Genomic DNA, 15,395 nt, shown 5'->3' with positions numbered 1-15,395 from the left:
CCTCCTCCAGGTCTCCCACACAGGCACAGGGGCCCAAGGACTTGGGCCATCCTCTATTGCCTTCTTAGGCCATAGCAGAAAGCTGGATTGGAAGGAACAGCTAGGATTTGAACCAGTTCCCATACAGGATGGCGGCACCGCAATCAGCAGCTTCATCCACTATGCCACAGCATCATTCCCTGCTTTGCTTCTGATCCAGCTTCCTGCTCACTCACCTGCGTGAGCATCAGTTGATGCCCCAGGTGTTTGGGACCTGCTACCCGCATGGGAAACCCAGATGAACTTCTACTTTGTCCAGTCCTGGGTGTTGCGGTCATTTGAGGAGTGAACAAGTGATGAAAGATCGCTCTGTTTCTGTCCCTCTGCCTCTCAAATAAAATAAGCAATTCTAAGAAAAATTTCCCTTTTCTGTACCTTAGTTGGAAATGCTACTTTTAAGAGAAATGAGGTGAAGACTGGGATTCATTTGAAAAGAGGTGAATGGAAACCTAAGGAATAGTTTGGGAATATTTTTGCTTCACACTGAAAAAAAAAATCACTATGCTAAAAAGATTTTGAATGATGTAAAACTACAGTGATAATACAGGGGAAATTTTAAATATGATCATTTATATAAATACAGTTGTACATTTTTAAATCAATATGTAAGCATCTCTTCAGGAGAATTTCTATCAATCCAAGGACTGATTACACCATGAATTTCTACAGGCATGTTTGATAGGCAAAGGGATGGGGGTGGGAAGAATGAAAGAAAAAGAAAGAGCTCGCATCTCTTGATTCACTTACTAAATGCTGGAACAGTCAGGGCTGTATTTGGCCAGAGCTCTGTGCTGGGAACTCAATCCAGATCTCACACATGGACAGCAAGGACCCAAATTCTTGAGCTGCCTTTCAAGGCCCATACTGGCTGTAAACTGGAATCAGGAGTCAGAGTCTGAATCTGAAATCAGACCCTCCAATGTGGTAAGCAGATATCATAACTGGCACCTTAACTGCTATTCCAAATGCCCGTCCTCTACATGCATTTTTAGGTTTACCCAGACTTTTATCTTTGCTGGATTCTTAATTTCATAATTGTATGTTAGGTTACTTTATTAATTCTTAGCACATGCCAAGTGTTTAACATAGTACCCAATTCTTTATAACATGGTCTTTCAGTTGCATGTAATCCAAAGTTCTTAAAACCATTACAATTTATTAATCTTGATAAACAATCCTTACTAGAAATAAATTATAGTAGGATTATCTTCTAAACATAATCTACCTGGAACATATGTGTAAGAGAATAAAGGGTGGGGCAGATAGGGAATAAAATGCCCAGAAGAATCTCCATCCAAAAACAGTATCTTTGGGTCTGGTGTTGTGGGGTAGCAGATAGCACTGTTGCCTATTATGCTAACATCACTTATGGGTGCCATTTCGTGTCCCAGCTGCTCCACTTCTATCCAGCTCTCTACTAATGGCCTAGGAAAAGCAGCAGAAGATGCCCAGGTGCTTGAGCCCCTGCCACCCATGTGGAAGACCCAATAGAAGTTCCTTGCTCCTGACTTCAGCCTGACTCACCAATGGCCATTGCACCCATCTGGGGAGTCAACCAGCATATAGAAGATCTGTCTCTCCCTCTCTCTCTCTGTAACTGACTTTCAAATAAATTTTCTTTTTTTAAAAAAAAATCCAATAGACCTCAATATTTACATCGATCCCTAATTTGTAAATGAGCCTTTCTGACTGCCTGATATAAAGGTCCCCTGCCTTATACACCTCAGGTCTCTTTGTAAATGAGTAATACGTAAGGTATTCATTGCCTTGTCATTTTTTAATTCAGAGAGGGAAGTATCAAAGAAAATGTCCCACAACAAAGCACTTTAGCAGGATCACTGAGCTGTTGGATAATATGGGCAAGAGCAAACCTGACTAGAAGCTCCCATTGGGAGAAACTGAGTTTGACTAAGAGGCCTCCAGAGTTACAGAGGGAGGAGTGATTTGGTTCTCTCTGGCACAGGATTTACAATATGACTCTGACATCTCTCTACAGAGATCATCCTTGTTATTTTTAGATTTTACAGTTCCCTGCATCCTGATTCTATTCATTGTCATAAGAATATAAACCATAAATGATACTTCTGGCCTGCTGAGATTGTGGATCTAGTTTGAGCATTTGATCTAGTGATTGCTCTAGTGATTAAGATATAGGTTTAAGATGCCCTTGTCCCATATTAGGTTACCTAGGTTCAAATCCTGGCTTGGCTCCCACCTCCAGCTTCCTGCTAATGTGCATCCCAGGAGACACCAAGTTAGGACTCATTTAATTCTGTCTCTGCCACTTACATGGAAGAGAAGAACTGTGTTTCCTCTCCTTGGCCTGTGCACTGAAGAAATTTATATGTAAGTTGGGCTGGAAGGTGGGAGACTTCTCTGTTTCTGTTTCTCTTATCTCCCTGTCTCAAATTTAAAAAAAAAAAAAGGTGTCAATTGTCCTTCCAGCTAAATTTTTTTTAAAGATTTATTTATTTGCAAGTCAGAGTTACACAGAGAGAGAAGAGGCAGAGAGAAAGGCAGAGAGAGAGAGAGAGAATCTTTCATCTGATGGTTCACTCCCCCAGTTGGCCACAATGGCCAGAGCTGTGCCAATCCCAAGCCAGGAGATAGGAGCTTCTTCCAGGTCTCCTACACAGGTACAGGGGCCCAAAGACTTGGGCCATCTTCTACTGCTTCCCCAGGCCATAGCAGAGAGCTGGATTGGAAGCGGAACAGCCAGGTCTCGAACCAGCACCCATATGGGATGCTGGCACTTCAGGCCAGGGCATTAACCCACTGTGCCACAGCACAGACCCCTGCAGCCAAAAATTTTAACAAGAGTCAAGAGAAATTGATGGTTCATTCAGCCTATCATCCTTTGCAGCTGCAGATCTTATATAGATCAATGTGCTTAGTCTTCTGATTTCCAGCTTTTCAACTACATCCACAGCTTTTTAAAATGAACACTTTGGGTGCTTTTAAGACTTACCTGTGGTCCCCAAACAACTCAAGTTTAAAAATTAAACAGATGGCATTGTGGCATAGCAGGTTAAGCTGCCACCTGCCCCACTTCTGATCCAGCTCCCTGCTAACGTACCTCAGAGTGCAGTAGAGGGCAGCCCAAGCACCCACATGGGAAACTTGAAAGAAGCTCCTGGCTCCATGCTTTGGACTGGCCCAGCTCTAGCCATTGTGACTATGTGGTGAATGAACCAGTGGATAGAAGATCTCTGTGTCTCGCTCTCTCTGTGTAACTGACTTAAAAATAAATAAATATGTATTTTTAGAAAGCTAAACAGACCTTAATTTTTGTATTTTTAAAATTATATTAATCTACTTGAGGGTCAGAGAGTTTCAGATAGAGAGAGGGAGGGAGTCCCATTGGGTGGTTCACTCTTCAAATGACTATAATGGCCAGGGATGGACCAGGCTGTGTCTCAGAGCCATGAACTCAATTCAGGTCTCCAAATGGGGCGGTGAGAAATAAATGACAGCTGTGCATCAGCAGAAAGCTGAAATTTGGAGTGAAGTAAGATGCAAACTTAGACACTCTAGCATGGGATTTAGGTGTCCCAGGTACCATCTTAACCACCAGGCCAAATGCCTGCCCCAGATCTTAGTTTAAATCATATTTTGGCTGCTTAGTAACAATGATCATTGATCACAATCTATACTCTTTGTCTAGTTTTCACTATCTGAAATGAGATAATAGAGGTATAATTAAGCTCAAAATATGCACATGGAAGTCCAGTCAATAGGTAGTAGGGATGCAAAATCAAGGTTTTGGCTGAATGAGTTCCAGTTGACTACAGAGTATTTCCCTCTCAGCAGAGCTCACACATGAGTGGATCTAAAGTAGCAGACACTGACATGCATACAAGGAGCTCACCACAGGGTGCCTCCACATCTTTCTCATCATGTACTGCTCACAGGCTACATGTAGCTGCCTCATACTCCGAGATGATCACAGTGCTGTCTTGGTCGAGTCTCCAAATCCAGTATATCCTTTCAGTCATTAGACTTATTCTTGATCAAATAGACCTCTTGAAAAGTACAGTAGAATGGGAAAATTAAAATTAATAGAAAATCATGGCTATGACATCAAAACAGCATCCAGTAAAAATGAGTTACATTTATTGACTGAGTCCATAATCAGATCATTTAACTGTAGTAGTCTTGAGTCATGAGAAAAAGAGCTAAAGGAATGTTCTGAGTGTGTGTATTTGTACATATAAAACTACACAACTCATTCCCTATAAACACTCATAGAACTTTCTGCAGAATCGCTCCATAAATCACCGTGAACATTAATAGGGTAAGACAAAACTTTGCAAGCAGTAAAGTCTTGATATTTACCTTCCTTCTAAAGGAAACACAATGAGTGTGTCCATGGCTAAAGTGAAGTGCTGGAGGCTAATTCAAAGCATATCCATTGAATTCTGCACGATATACTTTGACTTTTGAAACACAGGCCCATAGTAGGCCTCCTCCAAGAAGTTAAGCACAAAATCTTTTCTTTTTTTTTTTTTTTTTTGGACAGGCAGAGTTAGACAGTGAGAGAGAGAGAGAGAGAGAGAGAGAAAGGTCTTCCTTCCGTTGGTTCACCCCCCAAATGGCCGCTATGGCTGGTGCACTGCACTGATCCAAAGCCAGCCAGGAGCCAGGTGCTTCTTCCTGGTCTCCCATGCGGGTGCAGGGCCCAAGCACTTGGGCCATCCTTCACTGCCTTCCCAGGCCACAGCAGAGAGCTGGACTGGAAGAGGAGCAACTGGGACAGAACCGCACACCAACCGGGACTAGAACCCAGAGTGCCAGCACCTCAGGCGGAGGACGGGCCTAGTGAGCCACAGCGCCAGCCTACAATTTGAGTCTTACACTAAACCTCCCAAGCTAAAGTCTTTGCTATACAGGAGCCTCTGAAAATTCTACATTACAAAGCTGCAGACTATAAGAGCCACATTTTGTGGGTAATATTTCCATATGTTTAGTCCACATATACAAGTATAGCCTGCCTTTGTTTTTATAACATATATTATAAAAAAGAATGTAGCATCTGTGAGCAATATATAAAAGGAATCTCTTACTGCACTAAAGTATGTAATTCTAATGAAATCTGATTGGAAAGGACACAGAACTGACTCATAATCTAATGTGTCAGCAGCTAAAAGCTCAAAATGGATAAAAACCCTCTTTGGTAGTAATGCTTGTCCAGAGCCCCCTTCTTCCTGAAATGTTTGTTAGAATACTACTAATACTAGTCTACTATTAGAATAACAGGATAATAATTCTAATATTTTTATAGATGGAAACTTCTATTAACAAAGCACACTTCACAGTTCCTTGGTGCTTGCAGTTTCCCAGAATAACCAGCACATAATAGCGAAGAGCAGTGAATGTTGGGGCAGTGTATTCTGGTTTCCTACTATCACTTTAGGGGTGCTGTGTCTCAAGCCCTAGCAACAACAGAAAACCTGAAGAATACATCTCTTGATTCTGAGACCTCAAAAGTATCTGGAGATAAGTGGTAAGAGATAAGTGGCGTCACCTCAAAAAGACCCACATAAGGGCAGGTAAAGCAGGATGGACCACTAAGTATGACTTCAAGTGACTTTAGATTGCTGTTTCCAGTGCTGTTACTTGATGTCTGAGGATGTCTACTCTTTGTCACATTCTAACAAGAACATGTGCATTCTCACCAATAAGGCGGTAATATGGCTACAGTGAGGACATTCTGGCCAGGGGCATTCCTGTGCTACAGACTGTGCTATAGACAAAGGGACATTTACTCTAACACATCATGCACCATAATGAAGTTGCCATAGGTTTTGAGGACAGATTAAGGAGGAACAGACATGTAAGGGAAAGAGATGACAAAGTGCATGCCTAGTACAAGGCCAGATGAGAAAGTACTCCTAGGAGTCTATGTCCCAAATGACTTCTCCATTGCACCTGAAAGTATAGAAGAAACTGAGCTAAATTGTTATGTGATACTTGTGTTCTCAGCCTTCTCAACAAACTCATTTCCCTTTCAAAATGAAAACAAAAGTTCTAGGTTCTGATGGCAATGTAAAAACACAAAATGGTGACAATGGTATAAGGGCTGGGAACAGGGGATGTAAGCTGGAGGGTTCTGTTTAACACATACCAACACTGTCACAGCAGCCTTGGCATGTGGAGGTGAGCTCTATTCATTAAGAAAGGGGCAGGTGCCATCCACATGTCTACACAACTGACTTAGCCTTTGCACAATAACCATCTTAATTATAGTCATGGGAAGGACACAAGTGAAAGTCACTTTTCACCAAGAGAGGGGAGAATGAAAGGGGAATGCCAGGAGAAGAGGGGGACCTTGACACAAGGAAGACTGTGACAAAGACTCACCCTGGAGAGGAATGTGTAGATTTTGGAGAGAAGGCTGCTAAACAATGAGATTCTGCCCTCTAGGGGCATGACACTGGTATGCCAATCCCCATATTCAATGCCAGGGAGTGACTGGATAGCATGTATGCTAGAATACCAGGGTCACCAAGGATATCCTAGCTCTGTCCCATGCACTGTATCTGAGCTCTCCAAAGGGCAGTTACCATCCTTGGCCAGCAAGTATATCCCTATGGAACTTCCCCAAACTGCAGGTGTACTTTCAACAACTTTCTCAAACATTCCATCTACCCCTTTCCTATTGTGCTTCCTGCCTCCCCACCCTGCCCCAGACATGTCTCCTTAGGAAGAGACTGCCCTAAAGAAGGAGGGATCCCTCAGAAATTCAGGCCTCAATATCACCCCCACCTCCCTAACCCTTGGGATGAATCCAGCATGAAGAAACCAGTGCAGGGTACCTTACCTAGGAGAATTTCAGACAGGGAGTAACTTTCAGCATATCCAGTGGACAAGAGGCACAGCACCATCCCTGCCTGCTGCTGTGTGTGTCAGAGCAAGTCAGGGCCTGGGGCAGGAGCACAGGACTGTGGCATGAGCACAGGAGATGCAAGATTCCTACTCTAAAACTTTTGAAGAAAGGAAATGGGTTCATTTTGGGTTAAGTGTAAAGAAAGAAGGGTGGAGGACAGAGGGTCAGGGAAGGAAATGCACATTTTTACATTTTACATTAAAAGGAAGGTTTGAAAAATTGGCTCTTCACTTAAAGACATAAACAGACTTTGGAGAGTAGTGTTGGAAAGACAACTCACTATGTGCAATGGAACTGTAGTAAGACTGTCAATATATTTTTCAGCAGAAATTTTGCAGTCCAGAGGGAGTGGTATGGTTTATTCAAAGTCCTGAAAGAAGTAAACAAGAAAATGTGAATCAATGTATTATTTTCAGTGATCCTGTATTTCAAAAATGGAACATAAAGAAACTTTATTAAAAAAAAAAAGGTAAAGGTGTTTATCGCCATTCACTGGAAAAACTGCTAAAGGAAATTCTTCAAGGGGAAGGAAGAGGATACTAACTAGTATAAAGAAATCATGTGAGGGGCCAGCATTGTGGCTCACTTGGTTAATCCTCCGCCTGCAGTGCCAGCATCCCATATGGGTGCTGGGTTCTAGCCTTGGTTGCTCCTCTTCCAGTCCAGCTCTCTGCTGTGGCCTGGGAAGGCAGTGGAGGACGGCCCAAGTGTTTGGGCCCTGCACCCACAAGAGACCAGGAGGAGGCACCTGGCTCCTGGCTTCAGGCCAGTGCAGTGCCAGCCATAGTGGCCATTTGGAGAGTGAACAACAGAAGGAAGACCTTTGTCTCTCTCTCTCACTGTCTATAGCTCTACTTGTCAAAATAAAAATAAATAAAAAAAAAGAAATCATGTGAAAATACAAAGCTCATCAGCCAGTGTGCATACAGTATCAGATTCAAACCTCTAATATTCTAATTATGGAGGACTGATAAATTATATCACTAGTAAAAGGTTAAAAGCCACTCTATAGGGGCTGAAGCTATGGCATACTGGGCTAAGCCTCTACTTGTGGCGCTGGCATCCCAGGTCAGCACCAGTTCTTGTCTCAGGATCATGTCTCAGCTAATCTGCTTCTGATTCAGCTCTCTGCTATGGCCTGGGAAGGCAGTAGAAAATGGCTGAGGTGCTTGGGCCCCTGCACCTGCATGAGATACCTGGAAGAAGCTCCTGGCTCCTGGCTCCTGGCTCCTGGCTTCAGATCACCCCAGCTCCAGCTGTTGTGGCTATTTGGGGAGAGAATCAATGCACAGAAGACCTTTCTTTCTTTCTCTACCTCTCTCCATCTGTATCTCTACTTCTTAAATAAAATAAATAAATAAATGAAAAATAACTATAGCTGCAACATTTCCTAAATGATACAAAGTATAAGGTGAAAATGTGACATTCCAACATAAAATGTAGGAGGAGGGGGAGTAAAAGGATAGTCTTTGAATGATATCAGAATTAAGGCTCTCAACCTAGAGTTGTTTTGTTTTGTTTTGTTTTGTTTTTTAATAGAAGAATTAGGAAACCACTAGGCAAACAACTATATCATGAGGGATCTCTTAAAAGTTTAGGAAAATGTGTAATTTCAAAATATTTTTCACCAAAATAAACTTATATTTTAATTCTAATTTCATTAACTTTTTGAAATAAAGATAACAAAAAGATTTTTTTAAAAGATTCAAAGTATGTCACTATAGAAAATCATCAAGTCACAAAGGATATTGGTTAGAGATGAAAAAAAGATGAATTTATAAAACAACAGTATTAATAAAATAGTAATAAATCCTCACCTCTTAATAATTATTTTGAATGTAAATGAATTCTCTAAATAAAAGGCAAACAATGGATGGAGAACATAAAAAAGATAGATATGACTATATAGAGGCTACAAGAGGCTCATTTACTTTAAAGGGCATTTATAGATTGGAAGTGAAGGGATGGAAAGAGATAATCAATGTAAATGAAAAGCAACAATAATCAGAGGTAACTATAAGTCAGATCAACTAAATCAGACTTTAGGCCAAAGCTGTAACAAAGAGACAAAGGTCACTGTATAGTGATAAAAGTATCAGTTCATCAAGTGGATATAAAATTATACACACACCTAAACTCAGACTATCTCTCTGTCTCTAAAACACAGGAATACATATAAGAAATTTAAAGGAAAACAGACTATTACACAATAAAGGCAGGGATTTCAAATCCCATTTTCAACAATAGAGCATCTAGATTGAAAATCAACAAGAAAACATTGGGACTGAATTATGCATTAGGAACAAATGGTCCTACCAGACATATACAAAACATTCTGGGGGCTGGTGCTATGGTGTGAGCTGAGACTCCGCCTATGGTGCAGGCATCCCATGTGGGTGCCAGTTCTAGTCCTGGCTGCTCCTCTTCTGATCCAATTCTCTGCTATGGCCTGCGAAAGCAGTGGAGGATGGCCCAAGTGCTTGGGCCCCTGAATCTGTGAGGGTGACCTGGTAGAAGCTTCTGGTTCTGGGCTTCAGATTGTCTCAGCTCCGGCCATTGCAGCCATTTGGGGAGCAGACCAGCAGATGGAAGACTTTTCTCTCTGTCTCTCCCTTTCTGTAGCTCTGCCTCCCAAATAAATAAATAAAAAAATAATTTTTTGAGATTTAAAAGCAAGATTTATTAGAGTCAAAGACCTCATGATAAAACTGGAAGCTCCCAAAGTACTTCTGACCTTGCTAAAGGTAACTTTTGGGATAAATAAAATCTAGAAAAAGAACAAACAAAAAAAACATATTTTGTCCAAGAACAATACAATAAAATCAAAAGTCATCCAAAGTACACATAGAATATATGTGGTCATACATTAAGCCACAAAAATAATGTCAACAAGTTTAAGATTAAAATCATATCAAGTATAATTTCACACCCTAGTGGTCTGAAAATAGAAATTAATAATAGGTGAATTAGAAAATATACAAATATGTAGGAACTAAGCTATATACAACCCTAAATAACTACAGGATCAAAGAAAAACTAAAGAGGGAAGCTAAAAATACCTTGAAGAAAATAAGGAAACAGCATACAAAGCTAATAGGATGTAGCAAAATGTAGTACAATATCACCACAACAAAAAAGAAGATATGAAATAAACAACTTAATTATCTAATGTTATAGCTCAACAAATTAGAAAAAACACTAAATAAGAAAATCAGCAAGAAAAGGAAATGACAGAGATTAAAGCAGTAATTAAAAATACATTGTGGGGGGCCACACTGTGGTATAGGGAGAAAGCTGCTGACTGCAGTGCCAGTATCCCACATGGGCAATGGTTCCAGTCCTGGATGCTCAACTTCCAATCCAGCTCTCTGCTATGGACTGGGAAAGCAGTAGAAGATGGCACAGGACCCTGGGTCCCTGTACCCACTTGAGATACCTGGAAGAAGCTCCTGACTCCTGGCTTCAGATCAGCCCAACTCTGGCCACCACAGCCATTTCAGGAGTGAACCAGTGGGTGGAAGACTTCTCTCTCTCTGCCTCTGCCTCTCTGTAACTCTGCCTTTCAAATAAATAAATAAATAAATCAAAAAAGTTAAAATAAAGCTCTCATTTAAACATCAAAAAATAAAACTACTTATGATTGAATTAACCAATAAGGAGAACGATCTGTATACTCAAAAGTGTGACATATGAGTAAAGGAAATTGAAGACAGCAGAAACAATGGAAAGCTAGTCCATGTTCATAGATCAGAAAAATAATACTGTTAAAATGTCCTTCCTACACACACAAAACAATGTAGATATTTAATGCAATCCCAATCAAAATTTTAATGTCATTCTTCACAGAAACAGAAAAAAATATTAAAATTTGTATAAACAGGAAAGATTCAGAATCACCAAAACAATCTTTAGCAAAAACACCAAAGCTAGATGTATTACAAAGCTACAGCATGGTACTGGCACAAAAACAGAAACGTTGACTGATGGACTAGGACAGAAAGCCCAGACATAAACCTGAAAATTGACAATTAACTGATTTTCAAATAAGGTACATAAATGTAGTAAACATAAAATGTAGTAATAGTAGTCTCTTCAACAAATCCTGCTGAAAAAATGTGCCATCCACATGCAAGATAAATTGGCTACATCTAAATATTTACATGCAATCACTAAAAAATAGATTTCATGCTCAAACATAAAATCTAAAACTAGAAAAGTACTAACAGAACAGGAAAAAGTCCCAAGACATCAGTCCAGAAAATGATTTATTGGATGTGATGCCAAAAGCCAGGCATTAAAAGAAACACAGATTACTAGGATTATAGGAAATTAAAAAATATTTATACTGCAAGAAAAATGACAAAGTGAAGAGAAAAGCCACACATTAGAAAGTAAGAGGCTAACAACAAATATGTATAAGGGAATCTAAGTACTCAAAATAACTCAAATATTTTTATTAAAACAGGAAAAGGACCCAAATAGACATTTCTCAATAGAAGATATATAAATGGTCAACATATGAAAACATCTTTGATATTATTAATGATGAGACACAAATAAAACAAAAATAATGTATCACTTTTCACCTGATGGAATAGCTACTATCAAAAAGATGCAAAATAGTAAGTGTTCATAAGTACAATAGTCTCTGGAAATGTAAATTAAATCAGACAGCTTAGAAAGCAGTATGAACTTTCCTCTAAAAACATAACATAGAACTTGCATTGGATTTAGTAATTCCAAAACTAAGTATATATTTGAACATGAACCATTATATTTAAGATACAGCTGTACTCCCATGTAGAGTACATAAGAAATAAAATCCATGAACATGTTCACCAACACATGAATGGACTTAAAATGTATTCTACTCAGATTGAAAAAGAAGAAAATTCTGTCACATGACAAGATACATGAATAGAGCACATTATATTATGTGACACAAGTCAGGCACAGAAAGGCAAATATATTATCTTGTTTATATCTGAACTCTGAAAAGCCAAAATGCATATAAGATTCACTAAGTCATAAAACAGACTAAATAAATGTTAAAAGGACTGAACTCACAGGAGGTATTTTCTGATTATGAAGGATCACAAGAGAAAATTAGGGGCGCACATTTGGCCTAGTGGTTAAAATGCCCCTTTAAGTGTCCATGTCCTGGATTTGAGCCTTGGTTCTGCCCAATATTCCAGCTTCCTGAAAATGTGCACACAAGTGATGGATCACGTACCTGAGTCTCTTCCGTGCATGAGAGAGACAGGAATGGAGTTTCAGGATCTAGGCCTCACCCTGGTCTGGCTCTGGCTGTTGTGGGCATCTAGGGAGTAAACCAGTGAATGGGGGATATTTTAAAAACAATATCTGATATCAGTAAACTACCCTTCTACCTTAAGAAATTAGAAAAATTGGAAAAAGCTAAAGCCAAACCAAAGAGGAAAAAGATATAGAGAGTAGAGTGGAAAAAGACAAAGAAACGACGGTGCAGTGGTGGCTACTTGCAGGTAGGGAACTAGGGGCTAGGGATGATGGCACATTGTGAGATCTTTCTGCCCAGCAAGATCCTGCTATCTCTGCACCCAGCCATACCGTACAGGATCTCTCCTTGACCCCAATTTGCTCTACTCATTCCTGTCTCACTTTTGCATTCTGCTGATTCCTCTGGGACAGGCCATGCAAGATTCACAACCCACTTGCTTCTGTCCACCCAACGCCTGGCAGGCTTGCTTAGCTTGCAGTGTCAAGAAATGTATAGTGTGTAAGCCAAGTTCACATGTAAGCAGCTTGAGCATGTTTGGATCTCCTGGACACTAACAGTATATCTGCAACCCTGGTAAAAGAGAGAACTATGCTACTCACTGATAAATACAGAATTTCTTCATCAGGAAAATGATCCCCATGTCTCATCTGGAGACCAGGGGATATGCAAGGATCTTGATGAACACAGTATGAGTGGTGGTCAAGAAAGGCAGAGAAATCAGAACCCTAGTCCAGTCACAGGAGCAGCTGCACACATCTCAGAAAGCAAAAGCAAATGAGGTCCTACCCACTGCCATTGGTGGTTCCTGAACCAGGTGACCAGGTACTGAAACTGCTCCACCTCAGGAGACAGATAAGACTCACAGTGTGGATAGAATGTGTGCAGCCTCATCCATAATCCATGCTGCACTCACAGTGAGTCCCATCATTCCCAGTCACTCCTTCCCTCTACCCCTTGACCTCATGTTTGAGACATGCAGGCTCAGGAAGAAGGCCCTGAAGTCACTACCTTCCCAAGTAAGCCTGGCTTCAGCTCTGTCCAAATATATACCTCCCCAGTTCAACCCACTCCTGATCCCTCTCGGAGCCTGGGTCTCCTCCCAACTGCCTGAAAGATACTCTGGGGAGCAGAGATACTCTGCAAGACGCTTGTCTGATACAAAGCAGTTGCAGGACAGGATCAGTGCTTTGGGATCATATCTTCCCAGCTTGGTGAAAAATTAAAAAATGAGCATCAATATTTGGGGCATCCAGTTTGAATAAAGCTTCCATGTCCAGGTCCTACTTTTGTTTTCTTCTTTTCTGTTTCTTACCCCTGTTTCCTTGCTGTACTCCAGCTATAAACCCATGGAGAGAGGTGACTATGTCTCCTACTACGATCTGCCAGCTCCCTTACACTAGTTTTCACTTTATATATGTGAGTTGACAGAAATATACAAAAAAGTATAGCTTTTAAATACACTTAATTAAATTTCTTAAAACAACTGATTTTTCTCAGTCTCTAAAAAAATTATCTTTAAGTCAATTCTGAGGGAAGAATAGCTACCTCGCCTTTGTTTAATTTTTTACAAAACACAAATAAGCATTTATTTCCCTTTAAATCTGTTTATTCTTGTATTGCAGGTCTGCATCTCATGACTGCATTTGGGGGATCCTCAAAGGCCATGACTAGGGCTAACGTGCTTTTCCCAAAGGGCAGCAGTGGAGGTGGGAGGGTGATTTGCAGGCCTGTCCTCAGCATGCACAACAAGAAAGGCGTGACTACAGCTAGAGCACCCATCAGCATGTAGCCTGGTCACCTGGGAAGACCTGGGTGAAGTGTCCGTCCTGACTGGGGATCTGCTGAGATCTAAGCTAAAAGCAAATCCGATCAGAAGTCAGAGAGGACCTTGTGGTTGGGAAACAGAATTTCACAGCAACTTTGAATGAAACTGAGGATCAACATGAAGGGGGATAATGACAATAAAACGACTAAAATCCAAGTAAAACTATTATAGCACCACACACGACTGTCTTTATGTACAAGGGTATCCAACAGGGTCAGAGAAGGAAATAGAGGTCAGACTCGGACCAGGATTCCAGGACTAACGGGAGTAACCCGTTTCAACAAAGTGTAGACAAAAAATAAAACACTGGCACAGTCAGTGACAACAGAACACAAGGAGGATGGATGCACACAGGAGGGCCTACCATGGAGACTGCAGATGCCTGAACCAACTCTCCTCAAGACCGGGAGCGCAGGAGGAACCGGGAGAAGCACGCAGCACACCCGCTGACTCCTCCTCGTCCCAGCCTCCGACTCAGAAGGCGCTGACGGACCTGAGAGGCTCAGGCTGAGGGCTTCTTCCACCACCATAGCTTTATTCCTGGCTCCAACTTGGAGACCACCTCACGGCTGCTAACGCAGGAACCTGTTAGGAGGGAAAAGAATCCTTAACGCCAGGCTCCTACGGCCACTGGACCGCCGCCGCGCGCTTTTCGCCAGTTCTGCTGCGCCTGCGCGGAGAGGCCGGCAAACCCGGCGCGCTTGCGTCACTTCTCTTCCAAGTTCCCGGGACGGTGCCGCTCGGCACCTGCGCGGGACAGCCGGCGGCTAAGGTTTCAGGCTCCTGGGCGATACCTGCTGTCAGTCAACGGGTCGTTTCTCCCGCCAGCCCTCCTCCTTCCAGTCCCTCAGGGAGGCGCGGTGGAGCCCGCCCCAAGGTCCCCCGGTGCAGGAGAAGTGGCTATGCGACCACGGTTCCGGGGTTCCCGCCCGCGACCCGGACGGCCGATACAGGTCCGTCCCGTGGACAAGGGCTCCTGCTGCACGACTCGTGTGCTCTCCAGGAGCCCCCTCCCCCATCCCCGTCCCAACCCTCAGCCACCCCAGCATCTTTCCAGGGCTTCTCCCGCTGCTGAACCCCTTGCCTTCTGCCCCCTTTCTCTCTCCACTCTCTGCAGATTCTGGGAGCCCGTTCAGTCTCTACCCGGGGTGCCCCGCCCCCTACACTTCCCTGCTACCCCTACCTTTAATCTGGGGCTCAGGCCACTGTTTGAAGGTCACCCTCTGGGTCCCCTAAACTTACCCCGTAATCACTTGCAGACTCTGGTGGTCCCTCACCTCTTTCCAACTTAGCCCTTACCTACTTGTTCCTCCCCATCTTGCTAAGCCCCTTGGGTTTTTGACTTTGCAAATACTTTAACAACTTACCCCTCACCCCTCTTTCTC

At 42.1% G+C, this 15,395-nt stretch overlaps 1 non-coding gene across 10 annotated transcripts in view; it reads right to left on the bottom strand.

The window, feature by feature from the left end:
* The window catches only part of LOC127489541 (uncharacterized), a 511,334-nt gene extending 496,439 nt beyond the window's left edge, over positions 1-14,895 (bottom strand). For 2 of the 10 annotated variants that reach the window (XR_016220024.1, XR_016220030.1), the window contains exons 1-4: positions 14,375-14,892; positions 12,159-12,245; positions 7,206-7,295; positions 3,908-4,061 (exon numbers count right to left, since the gene is read on the bottom strand). This is a non-coding gene — a transcript (uncharacterized LOC127489541). Of the gene's footprint in view, positions 1-3,907; positions 4,062-7,205; positions 7,296-10,361; positions 10,485-12,158; positions 12,246-14,374 lie in introns of all 10 variants that reach the window. The other 8 variants (XR_016220026.1, XR_016220028.1, XR_016220025.1 and 5 more) reach the window with 8 other exon arrangements.
* Between the last annotated feature and the right edge of the window lie 500 nt (positions 14,896-15,395).

Source organism: Oryctolagus cuniculus, chromosome 13, assembly GCF_051225735.1.
Source record: "Oryctolagus cuniculus isolate XC-2025 breed Fujian yellow rabbit chromosome 13, ASM5122573v1, whole genome shotgun sequence".
Taxonomy (NCBI): Eukaryota; Metazoa; Chordata; class Mammalia; order Lagomorpha; family Leporidae; genus Oryctolagus; species Oryctolagus cuniculus.
This window is presented reverse-complemented; position numbering and strand designations above follow the sequence as displayed.